Source organism: Squalius cephalus (assembly GCF_949319135.1).
Source record: "Squalius cephalus genome assembly, chromosome: 24".
In the NCBI taxonomy this organism is placed as follows: domain Eukaryota; kingdom Metazoa; phylum Chordata; class Actinopteri; order Cypriniformes; family Leuciscidae; genus Squalius; species Squalius cephalus.
Genome location: NC_137145.1, coordinates 617,501 through 623,892, shown reverse-complemented (window position 1 = coordinate 623,892; position 6,392 = coordinate 617,501). Strand labels below are relative to the sequence as shown.

The window sequence follows — 6,392 nt, the reverse complement described above, 5'->3', positions numbered from 1 at the left end:
GGCTGTGTTGTGTTTACCTGTGTCAGCTGTGTCGTGTGTTTCCCTGTGTCAGCTGTGTCGTGTGTTTCCCTGTGTCAGCTGTGTCGTGTGTGTTTGCCTGTGTCAGCTGTGTTGTGTTTACCTGTGTCGGCTGTGTTGTGTGTTTGCCTGTGTCAGCTGTGTTGTGTGTTTACCTGTGTCAGCTGTGTTGTGTTTCCCTGTGTCAGCTGTGTTGTGTGTTTCCCTGTGTCAGCTGTGTTGTGTGTTTCCCTGTGTCAGCTGTGTTGTGTGTTTCCCTGTGTCAGCTGTGCTGTGTTTCCCTGTGTCGGCTGTGTTGTGTGTTTGCCTGTGTCAGCTGTGTTGTGTGTTTCCCTGTGTCAGCTGTGCTGTGTTTCCCTGTGTCGGCTGTGTGTGTTTGCCTGTGTCAGCTGTGTTGTGTGTTTCCCTGTGTCAGCTGTGTTGTGTTTGCCTGTGTCAGCTGTGTTGTGTTTCCCTGTGTCGGCTGTGCTGTGTTTCCCTGTGTCGGCTGTGTGTGTTTGCCTGTGTCAGCTGTGTTGTGTGTTTCCCTGTGTCAGCTGTGTTGTGTTTGCCTGTGTCAGCTGTGCTGTGTTTCCCTGTGTCGGCTGTGTTGTGTGTTTGCCTGTGTCAGCTGTGTTGTGTGTTTCCCTGTGTCAGCTGTGCTGTGTTTCCCTGTGTCGGCTGTGTGTGTTTGCCTGTGTCAGCTGTGTTGTGTGTTTCCCTGTGTCAGCTGTGTTGTGTTTGCCTGTGTCAGCTGTGTTGTGTTTGCCTGTGTCAGCTGTGTTGTTTACCTGTGTCAGCTGTGTTGTGTGTTTACCTGTGTCAGCTGTGTTGTGTGTTTGCCTGTGTCAGCTGTGTTGTGTGTTTACCTGTGTCAGCTGTGTTGTGGTGTTTACCTGTGTCAGCTGTGTTGTGGTGTTTACCTGTGTCAGCTGTGTTGTTGTGTTTACCTGTGTCAGCTGTGTTGTGTGTTTGCCTGTGTCAGCTGTGTTGTGTGTTTGCCTGTGTCAGCTGTGTTGTGTGTTTACCTGTGTCAGCTGTGTCGTGTGTTTGCCTGTGTCAGCTGTGTGGTGTGTTTGCCTGTGTCAGCTGTGTTGTGTGTTTCCCTGTGTCAGCTGTGTTGTGTGTTTACCTGTGTCAGCTGTGTTGTGTTTACCTGTGTCAGCTGTGTTGTTGTGTTTGCCTGTGTCAGCTGTGTTGTGTGTTTACCTGTGTCAGCTGTGTTGTGTTTGCCTGTGTCAGCTGTGTTGTGTGTTTACCTGTGTCAGCTGTGTTGTGTTTGCCTGTGTCAGCTGTGTTGTGTGTTTCCCTGTGTCAGCTTTGTTGTGTTTGCCTGTGTCAGCTGTGTTGTGTGTTTCCCTGTGTCAGCTGTGTTGTGTTTACCTGTGTCAGCTGTGTTGTGTGTTTACCTGTGTCAGCTGTGTTGTGTGTTTGCCTGTGTCGGCTGTGTTGTGTGTTTCCCTGTGTCGGCTGTGTTGTGTGTTTCCCTGTGTCAGCTGTGTTGTGTGTTTACCTGTGTCAGCTGTGTTGTGTGTTTACCTGTGTCAGCTGTGTTGTTGTGTTTCCCTGTGTCAGCTGTGTTGTGTGTTTCCCTGTGTCAGCTGTGTTGTGTGTTTACCTGTGTCAGCTGTGTTGTGTGTTTACCTGTGTCAGCTGTGTTGTTGTGTTTACCTGTGTCAGCTGTGTTGTGTGTTTCCCTGTGTCAGCTGTGTCGTGTTTCCCTGTGTCAGCTGTGTTGTGTGTTTACCTGTGTCAGCTGTGTTGTGTGTTTACCTGTGTCAGCTGTGTTGTGTGTTTCCCTGTGTCAGCTGTGTTGTGTGTTTCCCTGTGTCAGCTGTGCTGTGTTTCCCTGTGTCGGCTGTGTTGTGTGTTTGCCTGTGTCAGCTGTGTTGTGTGTTTCCCTGTGTCAGCTGTGCTGTGTTTCCCTGTGTCGGCTGTGTGTGTTTGCCTGTGTCAGCTGTGTTGTGTGTTTCCCTGTGTCAGCTGTGTTGTGTTTGCCTGTGTCAGCTGTGTTGTGTTTCCCTGTGTCGGCTGTGCTGTGTTTCCCTGTGTCGGCTGTGTGTGTTTGCCTGTGTCAGCTGTGTTGTGTGTTTCCCTGTGTCAGCTGTGTTGTGTTTGCCTGTGTCAGCTGTGCTGTGTTTCCCTGTGTCGGCTGTGTTGTGTGTTTGCCTGTGTCAGCTGTGTTGTGTGTTTCCCTGTGTCAGCTGTGCTGTGTTTCCCTGTGTCGGCTGTGTGTGTTTGCCTGTGTCAGCTGTGTTGTGTGTTTCCCTGTGTCAGCTGTGTTGTGTTTGCCTGTGTCAGCTGTGTTGTGTTTGCCTGTGTCAGCTGTGTTGTTTACCTGTGTCAGCTGTGTTGTGTGTTTACCTGTGTCAGCTGTGTTGTGTGTTTGCCTGTGTCAGCTGTGTTGTGTGTTTACCTGTGTCAGCTGTGTTGTGGTGTTTACCTGTGTCAGCTGTGTTGTGGTGTTTACCTGTGTCAGCTGTGTTGTTGTGTTTACCTGTGTCAGCTGTGTTGTGTGTTTGCCTGTGTCAGCTGTGTTGTGTGTTTGCCTGTGTCAGCTGTGTGGTGTGTTTGCCTGTGTCAGCTGTGTTGTGTGTTTCCCTGTGTCAGCTGTGTTGTGTGTTTACCTGTGTCAGCTGTGTTGTGTTTACCTGTGTCAGCTGTGTTGTTGTGTTTGCCTGTGTCAGCTGTGTTGTGTGTTTACCTGTGTCAGCTGTGTTGTGTTTGCCTGTGTCAGCTGTGTTGTGTGTTTACCTGTGTCAGCTGTGTTGTGTTTGCCTGTGTCAGCTGTGTTGTGTGTTTCCCTGTGTCAGCTTTGTTGTGTTTGCCTGTGTCAGCTGTGTTGTGTGTTTCCCTGTGTCAGCTGTGTTGTGTTTACCTGTGTCAGCTGTGTTGTGTGTTTACCTGTGTCAGCTGTGTTGTGTGTTTGCCTGTGTCGGCTGTGTTGTGTGTTTCCCTGTGTCGGCTGTGTTGTGTGTTTCCCTGTGTCGGCTGTGTTGTGTGTTTCCCTGTGTCAGCTGTGTTGTGTGTTTACCTGTGTCAGCTGTGTTGTGTGTTTACCTGTGTCAGCTGTGTTGTTGTGTTTCCCTGTGTCAGCTGTGTTGTGTGTTTCCCTGTGTCAGCTGTGTTGTGTGTTTACCTGTGTCAGCTGTGTTGTGTGTTTACCTGTGTCAGCTGTGTTGTTGTGTTTACCTGTGTCAGCTGTGTTGTGTGTTTCCCTGTGTCAGCTGTGTCGTGTTTCCCTGTGTCAGCTGTGTTGTGTGTTTACCTGTGTCAGCTGTGTTGTGTGTTTACCTGTGTCAGCTGTGTTGTGTGTTTGCCTGTGTCAGCTGTGTTGTTGTGTTTACCTGTGTCAGCTGTGTTGTGTGTTTACCTGTGTCAGCTGTGTTGTGTGTTTCCCTGTGTCGGCTGTGTTGTGTGTTTACCTGTGTCGGCTGTGTTGTGTGTTTACCTGTGTCGGCTGTGTTGTGTGTTTCCCTGTGTCGGCTGTGTTGTGTGTTTCCCTGTGTCGGCTGTGTTGTGTGTTTCCCTGTGTTGTGTGTTTCCCTGTGTCAGCTGTGTTGTGTGTTTACCTGTGTCAGCTGTGTTGTGTTTACCTGTGTCAGCTGTGTTGTTGTGTTTACCTGTGTCAGCTGTGTTGTGTGTTTACCTGTGTCAGCTGTGTTGTGTTTGCCTGTGTCAGCTGTGTTGTGTGTTTACCTGTGTCAGCTGTGTTGTGTGTTTCCCTGTGTCGGCTGTGTTGTGTGTTTCCCTGTGTCGGCTGTGTTGTGTGTTTCCCTGTGTCAGCTGTGTTGTGTGTTTGCCTGTGTCGGCTGTGTTGTGTGTTTCCCTGTGTCAGCTGTGTTGTGTGTTTCCCTGTGTCAGCTGTGTTGTGTGTTTCCCTGTGTCAGCTGTGTTGTGTGTTTGCCTGTGTCGGCTGTGTTGTGTGTTTCCCTGTGTCGGCTGTGTCGTGTGTTTCCCTGTGTCGGCTGTGTTGTGTGTTTCCCTGTGTCGGCTGTGTTGTGTGTTTCCCTGTGTCAGCTGTGTTGTGTGTTTCCCTGTGTCAGCTGTGTTGTGTGTTTCCCTGTGTCAGCTGTGTTGTGTGTTTGCCTGTGTCGGCTGTGTTGTGTGTTTACCTGTGTCGGCTGTGTCGTGTGTTTCCCTGTGTCAGCTGTGCTGTGTGTTTACCTGTGTCGGCTGTGTTGTGTGTTTACCTGTGTCAGCTGTGTTGTGTGTTTCCCTGTGTCGGCTGTGTTGTGTGTTTCCCTGTGTCGGCTGTGTTGTGTGTTTCCCTGTGTCAGCTGTGTTGTGTGTTTCCCTGTGTCGGCTGTGTTGTGTGTTTCCCTGTGTCGGCTGTGTTGTGTGTTTCCCTGTGTCAGCTGTGTTGTGTGTTTACCTGTGTCGGCTGTGTTGTGTGTTTACCTGTGTCAGCTGTGTTGTGTGTTTCCCTGTGTCGGCTGTGTTGTGTGTTTCCCTGTGTCGGCTGTGTTGTGTGTTTGCCTGTGTCGGCTGTGTTGTGTGTTTCCCTGTGTCGGCTGTGTTGTGTGTTTCCCTGTGTCGGCTGTGTTGTGTGTTTACCTGTGTCGGCTGTGTTGTGTGTTTACCTGTGTCAGCTGTGTTGTGTGTTTCCCTGTGTCGGCTGTGTTGTGTGTTTCCCTGTGTCGGCTGTGTTGTGTGTTTGCCTGTGTCGGCTGTGTTGTGTGTTTCCCTGTGTCAGCTGTGCTGTGTGTTTACCTGTGTCGGCTGTGTTGTGTGTTTACCTGTGTCAGCTGTGTTGTGTGTTTCCCTGTGTCGGCTGTGTTGTGTGTTTCCCTGTGTCGGCTGTGTTGTGTGTTTGCCTGTGTCGGCTGTGTTGTGTGTTTCCCTGTGTCGGCTGTGTTGTGTGTTTCCCTGTGTCAGCTGTGTTGTCGATGCCTCGAGAGAAAAGAAAGTGCAGAGCGCGAAAGCACCAAAGTGACTGAAGGATTGCCGTAAAGCAGTATCTCTGGTCGTACGATGTGTATGACGTCATTGACAGTTTAAAAGACTTTTTAAAGCAAATAACTGACTCTAAAAAATCTAACACACCCAGCAATGTGTAATTTCTTTGCATCTCCTTTCGAATACAACATTCAAATTACTAGATAAAAAATTATATCCTGAGAAAAGTGGATTTTGAGGAGTGTAGCGCCATAGACCTCCATTCATCCTGCACTCGTCCTGTGAGCGCCCTCATGTGGAGCCAGAGTGGAACTGCAGCCAGTTCAGAAGCCGGAAGTTCACTGAGAGTGGAAGTTCTCCCCTTATTAGACATTCTCTGCAGCCGCCTAATAAACCGATCAAACATCAAAAGAGAAACTCACTCAGTGTTTTTGACTTATCCTTATTAAAGCTATTAAAGTCATTCAATCTATATTTAATTCATACAAATACATGTCTGCTTGAAAGAATGAAGAATGTTTTATGCAAGTTGTTGTAAAGAATGCATCATTAAATAAAAAGAAGACCATGTTCTTGTTTCTGTATGAGAAGTGGTTTTATTTAATTGTAAGATAAATAAAGACATGTTATATACGTCACAGCAGGTCAATCTGTGTGTGTATCGCATGCACAAACATTAATATCACTCATAATACCAGGTTAACCCTCTGGTGATCTTTGCGTCGCGGTCAAAAATGACCATAAATAAATAAAATAAATCAATGAAATTAATGTACTATATTTTAGTTCAATAATGTTATTTCATTTGATGAAAAAAAAAAAAAAAGTTTTTTTTTTTTTTGGTAAAAAATGACAGAAGAGCACCAGAGGTTAATAGATGTTTTCTCCAGGAGTGTATCATGAGTTTCTGTAGACTGCTGACTAAAATCTTATGATATTTAGACGATTTTAAAACAAAAACAACTAAAATATGACTAAAAGGCATTTTAGTCCAAAGACTGACTAAAACTAAATCAAAATTTGCTGTTGAAATCATCTGCATTTCAGGCAAGTTTGTAAAAAAATGCAATACGTCCATAGAAATGTTTTGAATTCGATGCGAGTGATTTTGCTACTGATGACATCATCAGTGCGCATGCACACAAACACACACATCAGACAGTTTCATTCAGTTTGATATATTTATATATATATGCATGTATAAAATTAAACAGATACAGCTGTTTTCATATACAAAAGGCCAATAAAAGCAGGAAGTGTGAAAGAGTTAGTAGACGAAGGCACTCTCATCCACAGTGTTCCAGTTAACATGTGATCATGTGATCAACAGTGCTGTCGTCAGAAACAGAAACAGTGCAGGATCTGCGCCGACAGGAAGGGAATGTAGATCTCCAATAAAAAAAATAATCATCTATGCAAAAACATCCAACAAAAGCGACTCCAGCGTCAGAAACTTAAGGAATGCTCCTGATTCTGGCTCCGCTCAATAGTGTTCA

The 6,392-nt window shown here is 46.8% G+C and overlaps 1 protein-coding gene across 1 annotated transcript in view; it reads right to left on the bottom strand.

Moving 5' to 3' along the window:
- Window positions 1-6,058: 6,058 nt before the first annotated feature.
- Window positions 6,059-6,392, bottom strand: part of mpzl1l (myelin protein zero-like 1 like) — an 11,105-nt gene continuing 10,771 nt past the window's right edge. Inside the window, exon 6 of the mRNA XM_079860914.1 lies at window positions 6,059-6,392. This exon is cut by the window's right edge and continues 1,550 nt beyond it. The gene's annotated coding sequence lies outside the window, so the exon portion shown is untranslated.